The sequence below is a fragment of the Pogona vitticeps genome, chromosome 1 (assembly GCF_051106095.1).
Source record: "Pogona vitticeps strain Pit_001003342236 chromosome 1, PviZW2.1, whole genome shotgun sequence".
In the NCBI taxonomy this organism is placed as follows: domain Eukaryota; kingdom Metazoa; phylum Chordata; class Lepidosauria; order Squamata; family Agamidae; genus Pogona; species Pogona vitticeps.
In genome coordinates, this window is record NC_135783.1 from 175,735,450 (window position 1) to 175,763,410 (window position 27,961).

General features: G+C 43.1%; 1 protein-coding gene and 1 long non-coding RNA gene across 5 annotated transcripts in view; both read left to right on the forward strand.

Moving 5' to 3' along the window:
• Positions 1-27,961, forward strand: part of ERBB4 (erb-b2 receptor tyrosine kinase 4) — a 1,032,003-nt gene that overhangs the window by 78,652 nt on the left and 925,390 nt on the right. The gene's annotated exons all lie outside the window — the stretch shown is intronic.
• LOC144584035 (uncharacterized) lies at positions 2,350-10,983 on the forward strand. The gene is made up of 2 exons (XR_013538036.1): positions 2,350-4,961; positions 10,287-10,983. It is a non-coding gene; the product is annotated as an uncharacterized LOC144584035 (long non-coding RNA).

Genomic DNA, 27,961 nt, shown 5'->3' on the forward strand with positions numbered 1-27,961 from the left:
ATTTGTGTAAGCATGCATATATTTATGTAGCAATGCCAGAGTCATAGTGGATAAGTCTCTAACATGAATTCACTTACCGTGTTCTATAAATATTGCATGCCACAGAAAGACTAAAGATCCTGCTAGCGAACTACATGTGCTGGGAATTGCATTTAGTTTGATTTCTCACCCAGAATTATTAATTCAGCTGTGGAAGCAAAGACAGCAGGAGATCTCCCTTGATTCCAGCCTCAAAGACCATTTATTTAAGGGCTAGTTCCCACTGTAAAGTCATGGAGATCCTAAGTCTTGCCATGCTGAGAATCCCTACTGAGACCTCCCTGGCCAACAAGGACCTGTCAGTGAAAATGAGTCCACCCCCACCCCCTGCCCCATTTCCGCCTTTCCCCACCTTTAGTTCTGTGCAGAAACAACAAGGTTTGGCACAGTTTCATGTCCTTTCCAGTGAATCCTGAGCAGGGAATGTGCCGTTCAGCACATAAATTGTAACAGTCCTCTGCAGCTTGATGGTGGGTTTTTTTCCTGCCCCATGTAGGTAAACTGAACATTGGAAAGATGCTATCTTGCACAGTTTGGTATTTCTTCTACAGGAAATATATATATATATATCAGGACTCTTCTCTGAGAAATCCCAGTAATGTTTTTCTTAAGATTTTGACAGAGAGAGGGGGAAAATCACACAGAGAAATTTCACTATAAAGACAAAAGAGTTATTTTTTTCCCCTTGGTTTCTCTCCAAGAGCTAAAGGTTACAAATAGAACCTTCCTATGCAGGGCATCATATCATAGCTTCCACCTAAGATACTAGTTTCTGGTATAGAGGGGCATCCCTTCTGGGCCCTAAATTAAAGTGCTAGGATTAAAGATAGCATATATGAACATGGCAAGCTGCAGTACACAGTGTCAGACAAATGGCTTATCTAGTCCAGGGCGTCTGTTCTATCTGCCAGGAAATCCTCAAGTTCTTCTTCGTGGCCTCTGTGAATCACACCATGGGCAATCCGCGCCTGCGCGGAGCCTCATCGGAAAGTTCTAGAGCTTCTGCGGTAGCAAAAACCACATTAGAATAAGGTCCCTCTCCCCTCGCATAAGTACCTTGGTGCCAAGACTCCCCTTTCAGTTGTCTTTCAACTGTTGCATTGAGAGCCTCTTAGTTCTGCTTCTGTGAGTAAAAGAGAAAGAGAGTTTATTTTTGATTCCTTCCTGTTATTAGTCTTTTTTCCTTTAAACTTTTAGATCAAATTCATTATCATCAGAGATTTTTTCTTTTTTACTTTGCTTGGCCTCTGGCTTCCTCAAATTATTTTCTCTTATTCATGGCCCCTTTGGGCCTGTTTAAACACTGTGTGGTCTGTGATAACAAAATATCACTCTCCAACAGCCACGCCAAGTGTCTTTTTTGCTTGGGAGAGGCATACCAGGCGTCCTCTTGCCAGCATTGTAAGAACTTCAAGCGCAGAGTCCTCCATTCTCGCTTATCCAGATTAAAACCCCATCTTTGGGAACAATCTCTTCAACCAACCAAAGTGGCCCAACCTCCTTGTAAGGTCACCTCACAAACCAAAGCAATGGAGAAGGCTCTTTCTGAAGCCTCAAAACAACATCCATCGACCATCCCATCCCACTCCGACGCTCCATCCACTTTGTCTAAAACTTCAAAAACTCATAAATCAAAGTGCTCAATACCGAAATCCTCAATATCGAAGCCTTCCACTAAATATCAAATGTCCACCGAAGCCTCAGAGTTGATCGATTAACATCTTCTCCTCCCAGTCTTCAACACTGTTCTTTCAAGCAACCCTTCTGTACAGTGGGGTCTCTACTTAAGAACGTCCCTACTTAAGAACAATCCAACTTAAGAACAGCTCCATTTGCTAAATTTTGCTTCTACTTAAGAACAGAAATCCAAGATAAGAACAGGAAAAAAAACCTTTCCTGCTCTTTTTTTAACCTTAGGTCATCTTAGGTTAAAAAAAAATTCTCCCCCTAGTGGTAGAGTACATATTAACCAGCTTTTCATTAGTTCCTATGGGAACTAATGCTTCAATGTACGAACGCACCTCTACATAACAAAAAAACAGCCAGAACGGATTAATTGGTTTTCAGTCCATTCCTATGGGAAATTTTGCTTCAACTTAAGAACGTTTCAACTTAAGAACGCCATTCCAAAATGGATTAAGTTCTTAAGTAGAAGTTCCACTGTAGTTTCTATGGACGGAAAAGAGCAGATACGGATTAAATGGTTTTCAATGCATTCCTATGGGAAATGCAGATTCAACATAAGAACTTTTCAACTTGAGAACCATCTTCCAATACGGATTAAGTTCTTAAGTAGAGACCCCACTGTAGTTGCTTCACCTTACAGGGTCGACTCTGAACAACAACTAGAGACCATACTGTACCTTATTCGGTAACATCTAATTATCCACCATGATTGCCTCAGAGACATTGGCCCCAACAGTCCCTAGAGCCATCTATTTCATGACACAATGGGTAGAGGAATGGGCCTTTGGCGTTTTCTGCCACAGAGTTGCAGCCTTTCTTCTCTCGTAATGAAGGGGCATGGTGTATTTATAGAAAGTCTTGATGAGAATTCTAATTTCTTTGGTTTCATTTCCAGATTAATTTCTAATTTCCTTCCTGCTGCTATGTTTTTTGGTCCTTTGCGACTGTTTTTGTTGAGGAGCCATCACAAATAACAGATCTGCTTAATCAATATATTTTCTACAATTATTATAAGTCCTCTTATTGTTTCAGTGGTACTCTATGTTCTGTTTTTCTCCCTTCACATGTTCTCTCTGCAAATGGTTAAAAATAAAAGGCCTCATCAGGTAATGTATTTATCCCAAAGCATCCCAAAGAACATTTTTCCCAATCAGTATGTATAAACAAAAGAAGGAGGTTAAGTAGCTGCTTAATAATGTAACAAAATCATGGAGAGAGAGAGAGAGAGAAAAGCTGTAAAAAACGATTACTCTGAATATAATAATTAAACATTTCAAAACATTGCTAAGAGGATTGGATTTGAGGAGCAAGAGCTGAATGGTTATTAGTTTCAGACTTCAAGGGGTTCCTGATAGTACCTCATGCATACCTAATCCTTTGAGCAGTTAGACTGAGGAGTTGTTTCAGTATTCTGCTGCCTGAGGTGTTGACGGCTGATAGACAAGTATTTATGTGCATGCTACACCACTGGGTCATAGCAAAGTCGGGAAATTAATTGTTTTTTTCTCAGATGAGTTTTGAATAACAATTGCCATCAATTCCCTCCCTTTTCCTTCCCTCAATATTTAGTCAAGGCAATTGAGCTTACATTTAAAAATTCGCAGTGTCTTTACATGTAACCATTGACAGGACCTTAATTTTTTAATGGAGAAGAGCCCTCAGTTAATCACCTTTGAACTGAGCAGTGCAGCTAATTGAACAAAGCTTAGGAAAGCCACAAAATAATTAGTTTTCATCTCATAAGCTATCAGTACACAGGAATAGATTTTTTTTTATTTCAGTACATTTTGTTACACAATATTCCATAGTTAGGGAAAAAATGATTATCACAGAAAACCTGCATCACAGCAGCCATAATTTACCCACGTCCCTAGGAGTGAGCCCCACTGACATAGATTTAATTTTATTGTTACACTCCATGTTACACATGGTTACCAGTTGCTAGTAGCTCTTACTTTGGAGAAGTGATGATGCAGAAATAGTGGATGAACATGAGATGGATGTCTTGCAGTCCTGATTTTAAAATGATAGCACATTTTCGAACTGGAGTTGTCCTGAAGTCGCAGATTTACAGGTTCTCTGCTATGATGCGGTGTGTTGTATTTCTATTTATATTCTAATAAATATTTCTAAACTCTTATCTGCACTTTTAAGCATAATGCATTTTTGTGCAAATCTAGGTCCTGTTATCTTTTTGGTAATAAATCATCTTCCTCCCTCCCTGCATATAAGTAGGCACCCTGTCCTGTCTTCTTATATGTGAGTGTCCTTCTGTGTTTTAAGGTTTGGCAAATAACAGGGTTCTGAAGAGGATTGCTGTAAAATAAAGAAGGGAGCTTGTAAGCCTATGAGAAGGTGCCCAATACTGATTGCTAAACAATACTTTAGCATGCTTCCTAAATTGAGTGTCTGAGATCAATAAGGGAAAAAGAAACAATTCTATTTCTTAGCATCTTTGGCACCAAGACAACAGCAATTATTTAAGCCAGATTCCTATAGATTTCACATAGGCTTGGTTGATGTCTTACATGTCATTATTTCGGAACCCAGTCATTTTGTTATATATATTATAGTCCATGGTTCCTGTTATCAATAATGATAAGTAGCCCTTATCATTATGATGTCTGATTTGGCAGCTTTAGTTCAGCAGGAATACAATCTCAGCCACTGAATTCATTGCAGCCTCATTAGTGATCTTTGCCAACTAATTCGCCAAATGGGACACAAGGGACAAAATAAAAATCCATATCTGCCACACAGAATAATAATAAGATAAATATCCACTTTTCTTAACAGGGCATTTGTACATGCTCAGTCCCATTGAGAGGAGGTTCTATTGTTACCAGTAGAAAGGATTCCATTGACATCAGCTTTGGACTTGTTCCAGAATGCACACAGATTCAATCCTCGTTCCTGAATGTGCCCATGTTCAGAATCTGTAAGCCTGAACAAAGCTCTGCAGGCATTATGATGGGAACACAGACCTCTTAGCTGCACAGAGTTCCCCATTTACTACAGTGTCAAACAGCTCCACTGTAAAGGCCTCCATCATGCAGATTTTCTGTGTGACCTTGTGCCGTTTCTTGTTTGCAGTCCTGTTTACACAGTTAGCTTATGGGGCAGGTCAAATAACTGCAGCATATGTAAAAATGCAGACACCATCGGCACTAGTCAATTTTACTTAGTGTTTGTGCATCTGTATTACATACTTTAAATACTTTGGTATTGAAGCTTAGGTGTGTTACATAACAGCACTGATGTTACCTGTCTGTCATGGGTTTGGAGGGAAAGTTCCATCCTATGGGGAGTGGAAGGCGGGACATCAGGAGGAGGGGCTGTACTGTATAAATATGTGATGCCTGTGTGGTGAAGAGGAGATGCTGAGACAGACTGTGAGACACTGGGTTGGGACGAAGCAGCAGCTGGGGAAGAAGAAGCTGTTGTGGGAGTCTGGGTGTCTGACAGGGTACTACTGTGTGTCAGAGTACCAACCTGATAGGTTCAGGTGTCTGTTGGTTAGCCAGAACTGATGGGTTCAGGGTCTGTGCTTTAAGTTAAAGGTTCTAGGTGAACCAAACTGTATGCTTGTGTGTGTGAGAATAAGCCACGTTACTTTATTTTATTCACCTGATTGTTTATTTTCCCTGTGTGTATTTAAAATAAACCTTATTCTTTTTATTGTTTAGAAATCCATCCCTGGTCTGTGTGACTTTTTATAGGGAATGGTTGGTGGCAGCTTAGTGTAACTGTGTGACATATCCCAGTAGGTCTGGGTTTGTCACATTGATTGGTGTCCAGCGTGTGGGATACGACTGGTCCAGTTGGCCAGTGGTCCAGCAAAGCCTTGGCAAGTGTGCCCAGAGCAGGGGGGTCTAGTCAGGGACAGTCTGAGGCGCGTAGGTAATCTTCTAGGTGTACCTCACGGGGAGGTGCGCTAGTAGAAGAACGTGCCAACTGGGGAGACTTAGATTAAGGTGCTCTGAGGCAGCCTAGTTTTGGCGGGAAAAAGCTGAGGAAAAACTGCGTAGCAACAGCGAGCTAGCTTGCCAGCTGAGAGGCCCAGCAGAGGGGGGTAGGCTCTGACTCGATACTGTTGCAAATTTAGTGCTGAAGAACAGCAGCAATCTCTAGGGAGAGCTGGTTCTGAGGCAAAAAGGAAAAAAAGTGGTCGTTTTATTCTGAGGCTTGACTTTTTAAAGCAGCCTGTTCTGAGGGGGGGGTATGCCCTTGACTCGAAGCCAAGTAGCAGACATGAGTGAAGTGAAAGACCCCCAGATTGACCAAGGTTCTGAGGATGAATTTGGCTCAGTGCAAGGTGACAGCACAGGAGAGCAGGACCCAGAACTCAGGAAAATACTCCTAGCCCAACAGCATGAACTGAGGGTGAGGGAAATGGAGGAAAGATTAGAGAGAGAAAGAAGGGAGGAAAGAGAGAAACAGCGGCAATTTGAAGAAAGAATGGAGAGAGAGAGAATGGCGTTTGAATTAAGAAAACTGGAACTGTTGAACCAGAACAATAATAATAATAGGGATTCTGAGGGAGGCCAACTGTCTAAGGCTGACCTGAAGAAATTCCCTGTGTACCACAAGGGAGATTGTCCTGAGGTGTTCTTTTCCTTAGTGGAAAGAGCGTTTGTGGACTTCTCAGTGAGGGAAACTGAGAAGATGACCATCATGCGTTCTTTAATCAGTGGTAGCCTGGCTGAGGTTTATGCCGAGATGCCTGAGGAACGGATGAAAGATTTTGCAGAGTTTAAAAAACTGGTGTTCGCAAGACATGGGATAAATGCAGAGCAGCTGAGACAAAGGTTCAGGTCCCTCACCAAGAAGCCAGAACAGACTTTTACCCAAGTGGGGGCCCAATTGGTGAGGCTGCTTGAGAAATGGCTATCGCAGGAGGGAATAGAGACCTATGAGCAGCTTAAAGACTTGATAGCCCTGGAACAGTTCTATTCAGTCCTGCAGGGGGAATTGAAATTCCAGGTGAGGGAAAGGAAACCGAAATCTGTGGCAGCAGCCGCAGAAATCGCGGATTTTATCTCCCAAATAAGAAAGCCCTTGGGTGAGGGGAAATCTGTAGGTAAACCCAAAGAAACCTACAGCAAGTACTCTCAGGGACCAGGGAAAAGCCAGCAAGGGGGAGGGGCCCATGGTGAAGGGAAGCCCTCAGGCATGAAACCAAGCCCTCAGAATTTGGAGGGAAAACCGAAACCAGAGGAGAGAGAATCCAAATACACTAGAAAATGCTATTTCTGTCAGGGAAAGGGTCATCTGATCTCAGAGTGTGAGAAATTGAAGCAGCTAAAAGGAATGGTGCCTCAGAATTCTAGTGGGACCAAGCCAAAAGCTGTGTTCTGTGTCCAGAAAGAGCAAGGCTCAGTGTCACAGAGGGAGCCTGTTGCCATGACTACTCAGTCTGGAACAGCTACCTATGCTGATCAGGCTGAGGAAAATGGTCCTCTTGTGGAGGTAAAGCGCTGCTTGCTGATAAAAACAGATTCTCAGTTGTTTGAGACAGCAGGGGTGGACGTAGGAATACTTGACCGGCAGTATAGGGGGCTGCGGGACACTTGTTCTCAGGTAACCCTGTGCCATCCAGATATTATTCCTAGGGAGTTTATAATCCCAAATGAGAGCATGAAGGTGGCAGGGATTGAGGGGCAGATAATCTCTCTGCCAGTAGCAGAGGTACCTGTCAACTTTCAAGGCTGGAGGGGAGATTGGCGGATAGCGATTTCATCGACTCTGCCAGCAGCCGTGCTCGTGGGAAATGACCTGGCTGAACATGTGAAACGGGTGCTAGTGATTACACGCTCACCAGCCACCACGGGGACAGTTCAGGGGGGTAATGATGAGCCAGAGACGGAAGCAGGTGGGGGAAGTTCAGAAGCTGTGGTGGAAACCTTAACCACAGACAGCAGATTTGGACAGGAGCAAAAGGCAGACGCCACTCTCCAAAAGTGTTTTGAACAGGTGACTGACGCCCAGCTGACACCTGAAACCCCAGTGAGATTTCTGGAGAAAAAGGGGATTTTATATAGAGAAACCCTGAGGAATATCTCAAAAGGGGGAGATGGGATCAGAAGTCAGCTGGTGGTACCTGAAAAGTATCGCCCCATGATCTTACAAAGGGGGCACTCTGACATGTTTGCTGCACACTTAGGAGTGAACAAAACACAGCAGAGAATAACACAGAATTTCTACTGGCCTGACATAGGGAAGCAGATCAGGGAGTTCTGTAAACAATGTGATGTGTGTCAAAGGCAGGGGAATAACCGCGACAGGACCAAAGCAAAGTTGTGCCCTTTGCCTGTGATTGACACTCCGTTCAAATGCATAGGGGTGGATATAGTGGGACCTTTGCCCAAGGCCACAAAGAGGGGGAACAGGTTCATCCTAACAATTGTGGACCATGCCACAAGGTATCCTGAAGCCATACCCTTGACAAACATCGAAACTAACACAGTGGCCGATGCTTTGGTGGGGTACATGTCCAGGATGGGATTTGCCTCAGAGATAATCACAGATTTGGGCACATCGTTCACGTCAAAGCTCATGAAACGCTTATGGCAAATCTGTGGAATTAAGCTCAGGGAAGCCACTGCCTATCATCCTGAAAGTGATGGGGTAACTGAGAAGTTCAATGGGACTCTAATGCGCATGATTAGGGCTTTCTTGGCAGAGAATCCAAACAATTGGGACCAGAAGCTGCAATCCCTTTTGGTTGCTTATCGATCAGTGCCACAAGCCAGTACCGGGTTCAGTCCATTTGAACTTTTATTTGGGAAAGGGGTGAAGGGGCCCCTTGATTTGATCGAGCAGGGTTGGGGGCAGATCGCCCAGGGTGACCCACAAGACGTTGTGACTTACATAGACACCTTGATGAATGACCTAAGGAGAAACCTAGAGCTAGCAGCAGAGACCCTGCCAGCTCAAAAGGTCAGAAAGAAAGCCTGGGATGACCAGGAAGGCAGGGAGAGGCGCTTTAACCCAGGGGAGGAAGTGCTTTGGCCTAGGCTCTGCAGAGAGAGCAAACTGCAGCTGGGTATCCCAGAAAGAAAATACTTGGGTCACAAGGTAGGGGGAGGAATGATAAAACCCCTGGAGGCCAAAATAGAAGCTGTTCGTGATTGGCCTAGACCCAACACCAAGAAAAAGGTCAAATCATTTCTTGGGTTGGTGGGCTACTACAGAAAGTTCATCCCGAGGTTTAGCGAGATTGCGGCTCCGCTGACCGATCTGACGAGGAAGAAGGCTGATGACCGCATCCCGTGGACCAGCGACTGTGAGGCGGCGTTCCAGAGGTTGAAGGAGGCGTTAATCAACTATCCTGTCCTGCGTGCTCCAGACTTCGACCGGGAGTTCATCATCTACACCGATGCGTCTAACAGCGGGGTAGGAGCAGTTCTGTGCCAGGAGGATGAGAATGGTGACCAGCATCCAGTGTCCTACCTGAGTAGGAAACTTCAAAAAGGTGAGAGACATTTGGCAACCGTGGAGAAGGAGTGTTTGGCCATAGTCTACGCGATCCAGAAGGCCAAGCCTTACATCTGGGGAAGACATTTTGTTCTGTGTACTGACCATTCACCATTGCAATGGTTAAAGACAATGAAAACCCACAATAGCAAACTTATGAGGTGGGCTTTGAACTTACAGGACTATGACTTTGAAGTGAAGGTGGTCAGAGGGTCAGTGAACTGTGTTGCTGACGCCTTATCAAGAAGACCTGAAGACTGAAGACGGCGAAAGAACATGGACTATATGTATATAATGGTGAACAAAAAGTTAAAATGTACCTGTGTTTTGAATTTGGGTTTGTATGAATAAAGGTAAATTAATGTAATGTATATGGTAAAATGTTTAAATGCATATTTGCTATGGTTAACTTGGAGTGTAAGTATATGTAAGTATTATATGGTATGTATAAATGTTGTTGTGTATTTTATGCAGGTTGTTTTTTTGGTGAAAAGCACTTTTAGCTTTCCCCCTACAAAACAACTTATAAAGAGGGGAGGTGTTACATAACAGCACTGATGTTACCTGTCTGTCATGGGTTTGGAGGGAAAGTTCCATCCTATGGGGAGTGGAAGGCGGGACATCAGGAGGAGGGGCTGTACTGTATAAATATGTGATGCCTGTGTGGTGAAGAGGAGATGCTGAGACAGACTGTGAGACACTGGGTTGGGACGAAGCAGCAGCTGGGGAAGAAGAAGCTGTTGTGGGAGTCTGGGTGTCTGACAGGGTACTACTGTGTGTCAGAGTACCAACCTGATAGGTTCAGGTGTCTGTTGGTTAGCCAGAACTGATGGGTTCAGGGTCTGTGCTTTAAGTTAAAGGTTCTAGGTGAACCAAACTGTATGCTTGTGTGTGTGAGAATAAGCCACGTTACTTTATTTTATTCACCTGATTGTTTATTTTCCCTGTGTGTATTTAAAATAAACCTTATTCTTTTTATTGTTTAGAAATCCATCCCTGGTCTGTGTGACTTTTTATAGGGAATGGTTGGTGGCAGCTTAGTGTAACTGTGTGACATATCCCAGTAGGTCTGGGTTTGTCACAAGGTGGTTTCTTAGTTCCAAGTAAGGATGGCAGAAATTTCCTTGTTCTTGCTGATTTAGGCTGCCGTGACACAAGACAACTCAGAGGAGTTACAGTAGAGGAAAAAACTTGCATTTGAATCAGGCTTAGCATGTTTTAAATCAATTTTAAAAAAAAAAGGTGACTACACAACATGGAAGCTTGGATTCCTCTCCCCCCCCCCCCCCCCAGAAGTGTGTTTTTTGGTTGGAAAGTGATGTATTTTACTGGGCAGGAAGACTGTCATTTAAGTCGCTTGTGATATCAATTTAGTTGTAATTGTTTTGGCATATGAGAATGCTTCTGTCAGTGTAAATTGTGACTGTTACAGGATGATTGTTAGAAAGGATGTGGGCAACCCAAGTAGTGCTTCAGATTCTTAAATAAAGCAGGAATAATCCTAGTTTGGGGCTATTTGCTCAGTCTACGGAACTGGGCAAACCGTGTAATTTTGCACAGAAAGAACAAGACAAGACAAAAATGAGCAATTATGCACAAAACATACTTTTGGTCTGTGCAAAAACTCTATCAACTGTTTTGCCATCCTTGTTGGTGAGTAGAACAATGTTGCAATTCCTTGTCCTGCTATGCAACAGCAATACAGTTGAGGATTTACATCCCTAGTGCCCATTGGTTGAATCCCTATCACTTAGCATGGTAAGTCACACTAGAGTAGGCCCAGTGAACCAGTAGAGATTTGGTGAGTCAGCTCTTCCATCAGTTCCATTGATTCAGATGGGTCTTCTTTAACTGTAACTTACTTTACCATAGGATGTTGCAGTTAAAGTAGACCTATTTGAATCAATGGAACTTACAGAGGACTTGACCAGCGTTCCTGACGTCGGGGGAGCTGCCTGCAATATCTGCCGTCCCCAGGCACGGGTGAGAGACGTGTCTGGGAGAATTTCTGGCTTGCGCTCCCCGGCCTTTTTCAGGACTGGGACCCTGTTGCTACTGCTCCTGCTGCTTCAGGCCATCCCACCCCCTTCCATAACATCAGCCACCGGGCTGGGAGGGAGGGAGACCATAAAAGCCGGAAGCTTGTGCCAGGGCCCTCACAGACCAGCGTTCCTGACGTCGGGGGAGCTGCCTGCAATATCTGCCGTCCCCAGGCACGGGTGAGAGACGTGTCTGGGAGAATTTCTGGCTTGCGCTCCCCGGCCTTTTTCAGGACTGGGACCCTGTTGCTACTGCTCCTGCTGCTTCAGGCCATCCCACCCCCTTCCATAACATCAGCCACCGGGCTGGGAGGGAGGGAGACCATAAAAGCCGGAAGCTTGTGCCAGGGCCCTCACAGACCAGCGTTCCTGACGTCGGGGGAGCTGCCTGCAATATCTGCCATCCCCAGGCACGGGTGAGAGACGTGTCTGGGAGAATTTCTGGCTTGCGCTCCCCGGCCTTTCAGGACCAGGACCCTGCTGCTGCTGCTGCTTGGGGCCACCCCACCCCTTCCTCAGCACCAGCCACCTGGCTGGGAGGAGAGAAGGGGCATTAGAAGGGGTGTGGGTTTGTTTTGTTTGTTTTTAACTGTTATTGGGTTGCATAGAGACCCACAGTGGACCTGATGGAACAGGAAGGGGGGAGGGCGTTGGAGGGGGCAGCCATTGAGGTGGTGCTGGGTAGGGGAAGGAATGGTGGTGGGGGTAGAACATGCCCGCGTAGGAGAAGAGAGGTTAGATATCTTACATCTATCCCCTCTTCTAGTCCTACCTCCAACCAAATGGTATCAGGCGACCATATCAGCAAACCCTCGAGCCACACGGTGCTGTTGATGAACGCCAGGTCAGTACAAAATAAAACTGCCCTCATCCATGATGTAATTCTGGATGAGGGTGCTGACCTGGCGTGCATTACTGAGACCTGGGTGGGAGAGGAAGGTGGTGTCCCCCTCTCCCAGCTGTGTCCTCCTGGGTACTCAGTCCAGCACCAGTGTCGCTCGGAGGGTCGGGGAGGGGGAGTTGCTATAGTCTATAGGAGTTCTATCTCCTTGACCAGGATTCCTATCCCTTTGAGAGGAGGTCTTGAGGGCCTGTATTGTGTGTTGGGCTCACGAGACAGATTAGGGATTCTGTTGGTGTACCGCCCACCCTGCTGCGTACCAACAGTCTCCCTACCTGAGCTGACGGAGGCAGTCTCGGACCTGGTGTTGAGGACTCCCAGGCTGCTGGTGCTGGGGGACTTCAACATCCATGCTGAGGCTGCCTTGACCGGGGCGGCTCAGGACTTCATGGCCGCCATGACAACCATGGGACTGTCTCAATGTGTCATCGGCCCGACACATGAGAAGGGCCACACCTTGGACCTTGTTTTCACAACGGGACTGGAAGATGGTGGTTTGGATGTGGAGGGGCTGGTTGTGACCCCATTGTCATGGTCAGACCACTTCCTGGTCAAGTTTAGTCTATTAGCTTCTTCTTCCCTCTGCAAGGGTGGGGGATCTATTAAGATGATCCGCCCTCGGAGACTTATGGATCCAGATGGATTCCTGAATGCTCTGGGGGAGTATCCGTCTGATATGGTTGGCGCTCCTGTCGAAGCTCAGGTCACCCTATGGAATAGGGAGATGACCCGGGCGGTTGACACGATTGCGCCTAAGCGCCCTCTCCCTGCTCGCCGAGCCCAGACAGCTCCCTGGTATACTTCTGAACTGCGGGCGATGAAGCGAGAGGGGAGACGGCTAGAGCGCAGGTGGAGGAAGTCCCGCTGGGAATCTGATCGAACACGACTTAGAGCCCATTATCGGGCCTATTTCGTGGCAATACGGCTGGCGAAACGGCAATATTTCTCCAGCCGCATTGCTTCCTCAGAATGTCGTCCAGCAGAGCTGTTTCGGGTGGTCCGGGATCTTCTTCAACCGGGAAACCCGGTGGAGGTCCCGGACTGCTCATCAGCTCGCTGTGATGAGTTTGCTATTCATTTTGAGGAAAAAATCGCTCAGATTCGCAGTGGGCTGGACTCCACTGTTACTGCAAAATCGGAAGATGTGTCCAGTGTGCCGTGCTTAGGTCAAACTTTAATGGATGAGTTTCAATTGTTGAGACCCGAGGATGTGGACAGGGTGCTTGGATCTGTCCGTTCTACCACCACGCCGCTCGACCCTTGCCCATCTTGGCTAATTGGAAGATCTGCCAGGGGGGTTCGCACTTGGGTCCAGGAGGCCGTGAACGCCTCTCTGAGAGAGGGAGTGGTCCCTACCGCCTTGAAAGAGGCGGTGATTCGACCACTCCTTAAAAAGCCTAACCTGGACCCAAGGCTGGTGGTCAACTACCGACCAGTGGCGAACCTCCCTTATTTGGGCAAGGTGTTGGAGCGGGTTGTGGCCGGGCAACTCCAGGCGCTGCTGGATGAAACGGATTTTCTGGATCCATTTCAGTCGGGTTTCAGGCCGGGTTTTGGTACAGAGACAGCCTTGGTCGCCCTGTATGATGACCTTTGCCGGGAGAGAGACAGGGGGAGTGTGACCCTGTTGATACTCCTGGACCTCTCAGCGGCTTTCGACACCATCGACCATGGTGTCCTTCTGGATAGGCTGGCTGGGTTAGGAGTTGGGGGCACTGCTTTACGGTGGTTCCGCTCCTTCCTAGCTGACCGTATCCAGAGGGTGGTGCTGGGGGACAGTTGCTCTGCCCCATGGCATTTATGTCATGGGGTTCCTCAGGGCTCGATACTGTCCCCCATGCTGTTTAACATCTACATGAAACCGCTGGGAGAGGTCATCAGGAGGTTTGGGCTGAGGAGTCAGCAATATGCTGACGACACTCAGCTCTACCTCTCGTTTTCCACCAATCCAGGTGAGGCGGTTTCTGTGCTGAACTCGTGTCTGGACCTGATAATGGACTGGATGAGGGTTAATAAATTGAAACTCAATCCAGACAAGACGGAAGTGCTGTTAGTGGGTGCTTCGCCGGACAGGTTGGAGGGCCACTTCCCTGTCCTGAATGGGGTTACACTCCCCCTAAGGGACAGGGTCCGCAGCCTGGGGGTGCTCCTGGACCCCAGTCTAACTTTGGAAGCTCAGGTGGACTCGGTGGCCAGGGGTGCCTTCCTTCAGCTGCGGAAATTATACCAGCTACGGCCCTACCTGGACGAGTGGAGTCTCATGACAGTTACACATGCACTGGTAACATCTCGTATTGATTATTGCAATGCGCTCTACGTGGGGCTGCCTTTGAAGACGGTCCGGCGACTGCAACTGGTTCAGAATCGAGCTGCGCGGCTGGTGAGTGGTGGGGCCGCCAGAGAGCACATCAAGCCGATTCTGTATAATTTACACTGGTTACCAGTTGCTGTCCGGGCCCAATTCAAAGTGCTTGTTTTGACATATAAAGCCCTAAACGGCTTGGGCCCTGGATACTTGAAGGACCGCCTCCTTCCATATGAGCCTACCCGGCTGTTAAGATCTAGCCAGGGGGCCCTTTTGAAAGAGCCATCCCTCAAGGAGGTAAGAGGGATGGCTTGTAGACAAAGGGCCTTCTCGGCAGCTGCCCCCAGACTATGGAACGCCCTCCCAACTGAAATTCGCCTGGCGCCGACACTGATGATATTTCGGCGCCAGGTCAAAACCTTCCTGTTCCAGAAGGCTTTTAATTGAAATAACATTAACTGTGGGTCTTAATGATGGCAATTTTAATTGTATTTTAATTGTATTTTAATTGTATTTTAATCATTTTATTTTATTCCATTGAATTTTAATTGTTGTAAGCCGCCCAGAGACCTTTGGGTAGAGTGGGCGGCATATAAATTAAATAAATAAATAAATAAATAAATAAATAAATAAATTCCTATTGATGAACTGACTTCCTCTAGTGTGATTTATTACACTGAGCCCCAGGGATTTGGCCATTAAATGTACCATTGGAATTATCCCTCATTGGACCTTGTTCTTGCCAATCCAGTCCATTACTTTTGTAACAAGGGCAGGTAATCTGGGCCTCACAGCTTCAGATGTCTAGTACAGAATAAAAGATTCCAGTTTCCAACCCATAGAGCCAGCGTTTTGTCCGAAGACAATCTTCCATGGGCACATGGCCAGTGCGACTTAGACACGGAACACTGTTACCTTCCCACCGAGGTGGTCCCTATTAATCTACTCGCATTTGCATGCTTTCAAACCGCTAGGTTGGCAGGAGCTGGGACAAGCGACGGGCACTCACTCCGTCACGTGGATTCGATCTTATGACTGCTTGGTCTTCTGACCCTGCAGCACAGGCTTCTGCGGTTTAGCCCACAGCGCCACCACATCCCTGTGTGGAGTTACCATGTACATTTTGTTACTGGATAAGGTTTTCCATTTTGAGCTGGTGTGGGTGATCTCTATGGGCAAAGGAGCTAAAATCCTGCCATCAGCTCATACTGTTGGTTGTACTACATCAGGAAACAGCCATTATGAAATAACAACAACAACCAAGCACCTATTTCAGGCAGTGGATGTCTTGGCAGGCCTTCTCCAAGGCCCTTAAGCTGAAAACTGCTGTTTTTTCAGAGCCTTTTAATTTTTAAAAATGTTTTAACTAAGGTACTCTGGCAAGGGGTTGTGGGACTACAAAAATGCCTCTGGAGGGCTGCACATCATCCAGCCTCATCTGCATTAAAGCCTAGCAGCAACTCTCTCTCTCTCTTCATTTGAGGCAGAGGCTGGAGGTCCTCTGTATTGATTGACTGGCAATTTGCAATGTCACAAACCCCATTTTCCACTCTTCACCCTTCCCTAGAATGTAAATATGTTGAACCCCTGTCAAACCAGGTAGATTTGCCATAAATGTTATTAAACCGATTAAATATAGTGAGACATGGGGGTGACCTCTTTGATAATTCCATCAGCCCTCATTTTATAGTGAAATAAGTCTATAAAAGTCTGGTGAAGGCAAGATGAATCTTAGTCTATAGAAGAAGGAATCTTATATTAAAACAGGGCTGGAAAAATTAGCCACTGGCTAATTCAAGTTGCTTTCTCAAGCTCTGCATTTATGAGACATCTGTGTTATAAATGAGAAGCACTGAATGAGTTGTTTGTATCCTTGTGAGCAGTCAGCCTGTCCTTTTGTATTTGCTGCGTGTGTTTGGTTGACTTGACAAACAGAAAGTTTGCTGGAGCGTTTTCCATGAGAAAAAAAAGCAAGTGTTTGTGCTCCTGGCCTCACCCTGGATTTGCAAACTTGCAAGGTTTGAAAATTCCTGGCTCAGGTGTCTTGCCTACAGAGGGAGCCCGTCTCAGAACAAAATAAGACATTAGTGAGTACTTTTCAAACCACTACTCCATATGGTCCTCAGTAGTATATAAAAGATACTTGACATCAACTTCCAAATGAACGTATTAATACAGTCTTCATAAACTAGCTTCTGCAGCAGAGACAAAAAAAAGGTGTGTGTAAATCATGGTGGCACAACTTTATATATATGATAGGGTCAAATTTGTAGTAGCAAATTAGCTTCTTTCCCCAACAATTAAGATTTATTGCTAGATTTTAAAACTGTCCTCTTTGAAAGAAAATGGGGAGGGGGTAGAAATGTAGAAGAGGCATCATACTGTGTATTCAAAAAGAAATTTGGTGACTAATCATGAGCAATAGGTAGTCCATGAAAAAGTCCTTCTGAGTTGCAAGTTGTAACATATTTGCCTATTAGATTTTCCTTCATTTCCCCCCCAGTTTTCTTTACCTGTTGTTAATAACAAGCAGCTATGCATCGTAAACAGCTCCCATGATGGAAGGATGGTTTTCTCTTCCCCATTTTTGGTCACTCTAAAGCCTGTTTAACCTTACAGTTTCACTTCTAGGTAACTTAGACTTTTCTTTCAAACCCATGTTGGTTGGGCTAGAAAAAGTGCATGCTACATCGATAACTGAGACCCCCAAAAGAGAGAGAGAGAGAGAGAGAGAGAGAAAGCTACTATGTCTTCCCTGCCAGAATTACTTTCTTGTTTCTTGTAGTGTAATTAACACAACTCTGTGGATGAAATCAGTGATCACCCGGCAGAATTGCTGCTAATATCTGTCTGCAGTCAGCTGCTGCCGAGGTTCTTATTAAGATTATCAAGAGAGAAATCAAAATGAATTGTTACAAGCAGCATAATAGTTTGTGTATTCAATTTGTTTGGTGGGCATCTGTCTGAAAGTTTATGCTATATATTAGGGCACATGAAAATCATTCTCTTTGGTTGACATCAGTGAAAGATTAGTATGTGTAATAAGGTTAACAGCAAGCCCAATGGAGTATGTCAGTTAGCTGCACAAGAAAAACAAAACTAAACTAAGAAACAAAGGGGAAAGCATTTTGCCACTTAAAGACTAATAGATTTATTTCAGGATCAGCTTTCTTGGATTACAACCCACTTCTTCAGACACATGGAGTTAAATATGTAACCAAAGGTTTATGAACAGTGTGCATTTGAGAGCTGATATCTGAATGACTGCTGGCTGAGGAATTGTGGGAACTATAATTTGAAAAAGGAGCATTTCAAAGCTCTGGATGATATGCGTTTTTCTGCATCCCTGCTTTAGCAGAGAGCAGACTCAATTACCCTTGGGCTCTACAGTTTGATTTTGCAAGTCCTGAGACTATGCTGGATCTCCAGAAAACATCAAGTTCCATTTTATCTTCCACAGGCTTCTGAGAGCTTAGTTGGGCATTTTGTTAGGTGCTGCCCTGAGGAAAGAAAGTGTTGAGTAACACAAAAGCAGAAGAGGAGGAGAGGAAATATAAATTACTAACCTGTACTATTGCTAATGTTGAATTTATGGTTGCTGTGAATCTTAACCCTCTTAGAGCCAGTGATGAGTTTCACAAGGAATAGTTGTTATTGTTGTTTAGTAGTTAAGTCATGTCCGACTCTTCGTGACCCCATGGAACAGAGCACGCCAGGCCCTCCTGTTTTCCACTGCCTCCCAGAGTTTGTTCAAATTCATGTCAGTAGCTTCAATGACACTGTCCAGCCATCTCGTCCTCTGCTGTCCCCTTCTCCTCTTGCCTTCACACTTTCCCAACATCAGGGGCTTTTCCAGGGAGTCTTCTCTTCTCATGAGATGGCCAAAGTATTGGAACCTCAGCTTCAGGATCTGTCCTTCCAGTGAGCACTCAGGGTTGATTTCCTTAAGAATGGATAGGTTTGTTCTCCTTGCAGTCCAGGGGACTCTCAAGAGTCTCCTCCAGCACCACAATTCAAAGGCATCAATTCTTTGGTGATCAGACTTCTTTATGGTCCAGCTCTCACTTCCGTACATCACTACAGGAAAAACCATATGTGGACCATTTTAAGATGCTGTCTAAGTTTGTCATCACTTTCCTCCCAAGAAGCAGGGATCTTTTACTTTCGTGGCTGCTGTCCCCATCTGCAGTGATCATGGAGCCCAAGAAGGTAAAATCTGTTACTGCCTCCATATCTTCCCCTTCAATTTGCCAGGAGGAGATGGGGTCAGTGGCCATGATCTTAGTTTTTTTGATGTTGAGTTTCAGAACATTTTGGGGCTCTCCTCTTTCACCCTCATTAAGAGGTTCTTTAATTCCTCCTCACTTTCTGCCACCAGAGTGGTATCATCTGCATATCTGAGGTTGTTGATATTCTTTCTGGCAATCTTAATTCCAGTTTGGGATTCATCCAGTCCAGTGTTTCGCATGATGTGTTCTGCATATAAATTAAATAAGCAGGGAGATAATATACAGCCTTGTTGTACTTCTTTCCCAATTTTGAACCAATCAGTTGTTCCATATTCAGTTCTAACTGTTGCTTCCTGTCCCACATATAGATTTCTCAGGAGATAGATAAGGTGGTCAGGCACTCCCATTCTTTAAGGACTTGGCATAGTTTGTTGTGGTCCACACAGTCAAAAACTTTTGCGTAGTCAATGAAGCAGAAGTAGATGTTTTTCTGGAACTCTTTGGCTTTCTGCATAATCCAGCACATGTTAGCAATTTGGTCTCTAGTTCCTCTGCCTCTTTGGAATCCAGCTTGTACTTCTGGGAGTTCTCGATCCATATACTGCTGAAGCCTACCTTGTAGGATTTTGAGCATAATCTTGCTAGCGTGTGAAATGAGTGCAATTGTGCAGTAGTTGGAGCATTCTTTGGCACTGCCCTTCTTTGGGATTGGAATGTAGACTGATATTTTCCAATCCTCAGGCCACTGCTGAGTTTTTCAAGCTTGCTGGCATATTGAGTGTAGCACCTTAACAGCATCATCTTTTAAGATTTTAAATAGTTCAACTGGAATGCCATCACCTCTGCCTTGTTGTTAGCCATGCTTTCTAAGGCCCACTTGACTTCACTCTCCAGGATGTCTGGCTGATGGTCAGCAACCACAGTATCTGGTTTGTCTGGGACATCCAGATCTTTCTGATTTAATTCCTCTGTATTCTTCCCACCTCTTCTTGAGGTCTTCTGCTTCTGTGAGGTCTCTACCATTTTTGTCCTTTATCATGTCCATCTTTGCACAAAATGTTCCTTTAATATCTCAAATTTTCTTGAACAGATCTCTGTTTTTTTCCTTTCTATTATTTTCCTCTATATCTTAGTTCATTTAAGAAAGCCCTCTTGTCTCTCCTTGCTATTCTTTGGGAGTCTGCATTCAATTTTCTGTAACTTTCCCTATCTCCCTTGCATTTTGTTTCCCTTCTCTATTTGTTCCCCTTCACAGTTTGCTGCCTTGTTGTGGCGAAGGGGCTTGAGTAATTCAGAGAAACTATGGGCTATGCCGTGCAAGGACACCCAAGACGGACAGGTCATAGTGGAGAGTTCTGACTAAACACGATCCACCTGAAGCAGGAACTGGCAAGCCACTCCAGTATCTTTGTCAAGAATACTCCATGGACAGAAACAAAAGGCTAAGAGGAATAGTAGTGAAAACAAAGCGTCCCATCCCTAACAGACAACCTATACCACACTAAAACAGTAAAAACAAACAAACAGAAAACACATTCATTTTAATATCTGTAAAGATATATGGGTTTTTAGGATTACAACTCCCACATACCATCACTCTGGAAGACTATTGTTCAGAAATCATGGGAATGCTCCCAAGTACATACATGCCATTTGTTGTTCAGATGATTTCCACTAGTGAGACTTAAAAAAAGGCTTTGCTTACTACGGTACTCCCTATTGCTACTGATAGCTATCAAACAACTTTATGAGGCTTTGATATATCTATTGCTATTAAGTCTGTTATTTTATATGGTATTTTTAAAGCTTGTTTTATATTCCATTTATGTAAGCCATGCTCAGAAATTTGTTGAAGTGCTGTCTATAAAAGTTTCAGATAAATATGTGAAACAGATTAGGCAGAGCTAGTTGGATGAACCCATAGTGGGTCATGAGTCATATCCCTAAAGTAGAAAAGGGGGCTTTGAAATTAAATTTTAGAAGAGAGACTTCACATAGCTGATGGCTTTTTAAGGAGCACATATTATAAATGATGTAATTGAGAAAGATCCGGAAACTTGAGCGTAGCTAGAGAATGATAGAAACCCAATTCTTTTAATGAATGTCCTGTGCCATTTTGGGGCTTTGTAGCTTCACTCTTCTTTTATTACCTTCTGACAATTTATACCCATGCTCTTCTCCTTAAATAAGCTCAGTGTTAATAAAGCATAATGAGATTTATATATAGTAAGCTGTTTTCCTTGCTCATAATGTATCTGGAGAACAATAATCAGGTGAAGGAATATTTTAGTGTTAAATTAATCAATGCTGGATGATTGTTATCCTTCCCACGTCATCACTAATTCGGGTGGCCCTTTTTCTTTGTAATATTCTACTGTAATGTTTTGGGCATTGGTGAGTATCTTTGAAAGCCAAATCATGAGATGGGTGACATGACCTGCAGATTTCTTATTAGTGGGTAAGCAGAGGTCAGGGTTTTGGAATACTAGGAAATGGTCAGGAGTAGAACATGGGAAATTGTTTCCTCCATCATCCTTTCTGTGATTCAGCATGTTCTGTCAAGAAGACAGTTGCACCAGTCACCCCTCGGGAAACATGTCTGCCATTTACCAACCTTCACAAAACTGCTGCTTTCTGATATCACAAGAAGTGGCTCTTTGCTGAGCAGAAACAGAATTTAGTCAGCAAATGGAAAGCACCAACGTGTCCCCCATGCAGAAAGATGAATGATCCTAATGTGAAAGTTGAGAACTGTCAATATGTGTTTGTCCTGTCCATTAATAAAGATCATCAACCAGAAGATAAATGGGACAACTGAAAGAATAGTCATGGCTGTCTTTAGATAATCAGTTCTCATAACCCAATATATCCTTCCTATTAACTTCAGTCCATCAGCCCCAAATGTCCAAAGGTCTCCTGTTACCTCTAATTATTTTGTCTCCCCCCCACACCTGTCCCATATGACTTCCACAACACTGTGATGGCACCTTTCTTCAAGTCATCCTCAAACCTACCTTGGAAGCAAAAACTACTCAGTAATCTGACATATATTTAATAATGAGCTTAAAGACCACCAGTAGTGAATAATTAGTTGGACTGTGTTACTTGGCCTGAGGTGTAGATGTTTGTATCTTTAGTGGGGGACTTCTAATGGGTGGGGAGTGTTTGGGGAATGTTATGTGTGTGCATGTGGGTCTGGTCTCTGGGTGTCTGTGAATTTCGTTGTATGGGTATACTGTGTATATACTTACAATGACAATAAATTCTATTATTATTATTATTATTATTATTATTATTATTATTATTATTATTATTATTATTATTATTATTATTATTATTATTATTATTATTATTATTATTATTATTATTATTATTATTATTATTATTATATATGTTATGGAATTTGGCTATAATGTCACAGCAAATATGTATGTTAAGGAATTCATATACTCACAATACATCTTTTCCACATGTTCTTCCTTTATTGGTTATAGAAATAACAACATTGCTTCATATTGTCGCCCTGTCGCCTATGTGACCTTATGGAATCATCTGTATGACCTAACATGATACCCTTACAATAATCTTATGTGACTATTCATAGATAGGTTTTTGTTATATTTTTATGAATTTTTAATATTGTTAGCATTTGCCACAAATAAAGGCAATTTCAATAAAACTTAATACCCATAACCCTTTGTCCATGTAATGGATATAAACATTATTATACTTCATATTTAGGGTCCCCAGCTTGGTGTAATGGGTAGAGTAATGGATTAGGACTCAGGAGACCTGGGCTGAATTCCCCGTTTCTACCTTGGAAACTCACTGAGGGTGTGGACATGGTAAAGCAACTCCTTAAATACCTCACTTGCCCTGGAAGCCCTATTATTCGGGTCACTATCAGTCAGTTCTGACTGGATGGCACAAACAACTGCGTACATCGTATCTGTCTCCTTCCTTCATTTCCTGCCTCTTTCTATCATTTCCTTTGTATTCTGCTTTTAAGTGTATATTCCAAAGCCAAGGGATCTATTTGTAATTTGTATAGTATATATTTTCTCTAGTGTAATTTGTATACACTACTGTCCTTGTAGAAAAACATAGGTCTGGTGATAGAGATATCTGCAGTATTCAGCTGAATGCTAAAATGTATGGCATCTGGAATGTTTGTGCATTTCCAAGGCAACCAGGAGTGGATCTTTTGTGTTACATCTGCCATTCATGGGGTTAAAAATGTTAAAATAAAAATTTAAAAGATGGACATTATTAAAACAGGAAAAAGGGGTATGTCATAAGGAAGATGCTGAGCTAACAGGGAAGGAAAGCATTTCTTCTATGCTATCTCCTTGGAAATGAACCTTCCTTGGCTTTTCTGCTGCAAAGTCATTATTAAATCATTGCAGTCAATAGACTGCTGGTGCTTATTGGATTTGTTTCTGGTCATCCAACATCCCCTACACTTGGCCCCTTACAACCATGGAACTGCAAAAGGAGGGATCCTAGCACTAGTAATGTCAGATGGAGGAAAGAGGACCAGGGAGGGAATAGTCAGTTCGTTTGGAACAGTCATTTGCATAAAATGTGTGAAAATGGATTTTCTTAGCACCAGCAAGTCACCTTGTGTGACAAAGAATTTATAAATTGTCCAGTGTGCAGATCATCTCAATGCTCATTTGGGAATTTCTTTTTCCTTTTCCATTATTGCAATTTGTTCTTTTTTTAAATAATTTTATTTCAACTACAAACATATATCTAAAATGCAATACAGATACCCCAAACCCTCCCCCCCCCTTTGAGGACAGGGATTCAGACCTCATTACATTCCAGCTTTCCCAAACTCCAGAGATCATTGAAAAAAAAGAAAAACTAAAAAAGACAAAGCCCATCAATCATTTTGCCCTATCTTCAAGTCTGACCCTGGGCCCAAGCATGTATTAAGTTCCCACTTTGTTTTGCATAGTCTCTTGGTTGATCTCGTAGCGCTTCTGATAGTGAATCCAGTTCTATAATGTCCAACAGCTTCTTCAGGAGCTCCTCCATTGTAGGTACGTCTTCACTTTTCCATTTTTGGGCCCAGAGTGACCTAGCTGCTATCAATATATACATCAAACAATATTTAATTTTCTTGTCAGTCATTTCTGGCATAATGTTTAATAATGCCATTTCAGGTTTAAAATTTAATTTCTTTTGAATAATTCCTTTTATCATTTCCCACAACTGTAACCAATAAACCCTGGCTTTTTCACATGACCACCACATATGATAATAAGTTCCCACTTTTTTTTTTACATTTCCAACAGATAATACTGCTATCTTCTGACATTTTTGCCAGTTTTATAGGAGTATAATGCCATCTATAAAACATTTTGAGGATATTTTCTCTTAAATTTATTGGCTTGATCATTTTATAACAGTCTTTCCACATCATCGTCCAGTGATCAATGTCAATATTATAGCCGAAATCCCTTGCCCATTTTATCATTGTCTCCTTTACCCTCTCATCCTCCAATTCATATTTGTTCTGATTGTGCAACAGGTTATGTGACAGATCAATCCATATGAGTACAGACCAAGCTTGAAAGCATTTGGCCTTTCATCTGAAAGTGTCCATTTTGGATCTGAGTGCTAGACATGGTTGTGGTGATCTGATATGCCTTCTGTGCTTTATACAAGCATTTGAATGAATATTTATGACGACAATGTAAAGGGAGAGAATGGGCATGGGGGAGCTGGATAGGCTCCACCCCTCCCTTTTCTCATGTTCACTGAACACCTGAACATGTACTGCTCTACCTTTAGAGGATTTCATCTCTGCACCCAGGCAGAGGCCAGATTCTGAACTGTGCATACAGAATCCTCTATCTCTGTATGTTGCTGTACATGTGTGGCTGGGATCACTTCAGATGTTCAGCAAACACATACTAGGGGAGAGCTGGAGTTCACTGACTGTTCAAGCATTGAGCACTAAGTGGCTCTGTACAGCATCTTGGTCCATAATTAGATATCTATTAGATATAGATGTTTACACATGCATGTCACCAGTGTTGCTCCTCTCTCCGTCCCCTCAACACTACTAGTTAGATGACCACTCCTAGTGCTTAGACGTCATAGGGGTGGGAGAAGCCAATCAATATACTGGAAGGGAATAGTGGCAGGCTCTCCTACACCTACTGCTTGAGAAACCCTCTGCACATAAAGGGTGTGTGTCTCTGTCTAAGCTGCAGTCCATGAAAACATACACCAAATAAAATATGTTGGCCATAACCCTGTCCCTTCAGTGTAGCAGCACAGATACAAGCTTCAGTGTAGCAGCACAGATCACAGCTGCAAAATGCTATCTAAGGAGTTGCCACTTGTATTCCACGAGTCTGTATAGGAGCCCCTGCATTGTCTGTGCATACTCTGGGTCTTCATAAGGAGATCTTGACTCACATTTCATGTAAAGGGAGGTGTCAAAAATGACAGTACAGTAGTCAGGGCTAGAACACTCCCCTCTTCATATGAACTTGATGCATACATGGGAATCACTGAATAGGACTGCGCTATCTCCACAAACCAGGACCTTTGTGTTCAGTGTAGCCTTCTTTAAAAAGCAAAACAAAATATAGCAGCCACATGAAGAAAAATTCACAAGCTTCCCTTCAGCAATATATCAGATGTCAGAAATCTGGAATGAAAAAGGAGAACTGATCAGACAGAGTGATTAATTTGCAAGCCAGCAAGAAGTTGGATTATTCTAACTATTATCATATTTGATGGATTAAAGACCACACTAGGATATTGGTTACCTTGGGAGTTTATTTACAGTTTCTGATCTGCCAAAGACAATGAATCCATGTCATGATACTTGTGGTAAAATGTTGTGCTAAACTTGTCACATTAAAATGCAATGTGGAGATGCTTATTTTGTCCTTTCTCTGTTATTCTACAGCCAAATTTTGCAAGCCTTTCTGCCATTCTTACTCTTAATAGTCTTGTTCAAATCAATCAAGGTTCATACAGGGAAAAATTATCTCATTCTTTTCCAATAACTCAAATGTAGCAGTTTGATGTAAAGTAACCTCTGTGATTTCTTACTACAATATGTTGCAATGCTGGATGAAGGCATTCTGAACTGAAGAGGATAAAAATGACCAGATCCCTTCAACTTGAATCAGTTTCCAGATATAGCTACATCATTTGTGGCCGCCAAAAAAACAAAACAAGAAGGTTGCTTAGATCTGTACTTGCATTAGGGAGTTAACATTTTAAAAGTGTCCCTGTATTTTGCAAGTATGAACTAGGAGGCCAACATGTGTATGGACTTGTGCAAGGGCATGCATTTCAGGTTGTTAAAGAAGTGTTGTAAAAAGTGTTCTGAAAAACTATCCTTAAAGGAAGGAATTTTCTTTGGATTTTTGAGATGGAAAGACATGATGATTCCTTAACTGGCTGTTGGCTGTTTGCTGCAGTTTATGCCACTGTAATTACTCTGGTGTTCATAAGCAAAAATATTCTGGCCAACGTGTTTTATTTGACATAAGCTTTAGTGGATTATAGAAAACTGTAGACCCTCTCCCAGCCTATTGTTCTCTCTCTTTCTCTTTGCCCTTCCTCTTCACACACATCCCTGCCATACTCATTCCACAGTTTTTCTTTCTCTTTAGTTTTCCACTTAAGGGCAGGTTTGGGCTTTCTGCTTCCTACAGAGGGGAGCACCATGTGACAACACCTGTGGGCCTCCTGAAGAAATTAACAGCAAGAAAAAGATGTAAACAACATCTTTGATGTTTCTGGTCCTTAAAACGCCATACACCAAAGCAGCAGACATTCTCATTTTGTGGAATGTGCATGTGAGTGCACTATTTGCACAATTTATGTTCCCATTCTTCTGTTCAAGTGGTCCCCCAAATAATTGCCCTCTTACAGGCAAAAGGAAGAGAATTCTCCAATTGATTATTCTTACCTGCAAGAATAAGATAAGTGGGGATTTACATTCCTACACAGCTACAAACACAAACTTTCTTGTTTATTATTATAGATTATGAACGAGTGCACATCCTCAGCAATCATATTGCCTGTAAAACTAGAATTTCTTAACCAGTTCTCAGATAAATGTTCTTCCTGATTCTGAGATCTCTTACACCCTATGCATATGAACAAAATGCATCTAGTAGGAACTGTAGTATATCATTATGCTCTACATCATGGCAGTGTACACTAATGGATTATGCTTCCACCTCTGACTGGCTGTTTTCACAAGCCCTCGTGAGTCTTTAATCATGGAGCCATAGGGAGTAGATGTGTGCTGTGAATGCCATGAAGAATAAACACTCTGAATTAGAACGCTAGCACCACAGGTGGAGGAAGCTTCTCAGGAGACTCATACGGGTGTCAAGACTAAAGAACAGCTATTAAAATGCTTAGTCATGGAGAATGTACATACAGGAAGTGGACATGGACAGCAAGTTGCAATGTTGGTTTGAGTGTCAAAAATACTAAAGCACATTCTCTAACCATGATAGCTTTTGCTGAAAATCCAGAATCTTTCTTTGAAGCCTTTGACTGAATCACTTGCTGCTATACCCATCTGAAAGTAAGCCTAAGTACCTGTAGCTGTGTTTCAGCACATTCATTCATCTCATGTCATCTTTCCTTCCCTTTCTTTCATCTGTTGACACTAGCAGGATATTCCCTATAGACTTGATGGATTAAATAATATTTCTTGATGAAACTTCACCATGAAAAACTTGCCAAACAATGAATTTTATACCTTCTTTGGATTGTATATGCCTTGGAGATTACCACATTTAACCAGTCATGGTGGAATCAATCACTGACCTATTGCTTTGCCAATACTAATTTATTTCTTTGTTTCTTTCTTTGTTGTTTGTTTATATATTGCCATTCTCCTCATAGGGGGCCCAAGGTGACTCACAACAATTAAAATCATACAATAATAAGTTAAAAACACCCAAAAAAAGTATTTTTAAAAGCAGTTGGTGAAAATTAAAAACAAATTTAAAAACATTTTATAAAAATATAAAAACTCTACATTCCAATAACATAGCATTACCCAAACCCCTCACTTATTGCTTAAAAGCCTACCTGAAGAAGAAAGTAATTGCCTGATGATGAAAGGACTAGAGAGGGAAGGAGCAGAAGGATCCAAACACTTTGTTAAACCAAACTATGGATGAGTGTCAGGCACAGTAATTTATTACCTTGATGTGGCCTATTTTACTCACACTCTTGTGTTCCCCAGATAGCCTTGCTCCTTGGGAACCTTGAAAAGTCAAAGATA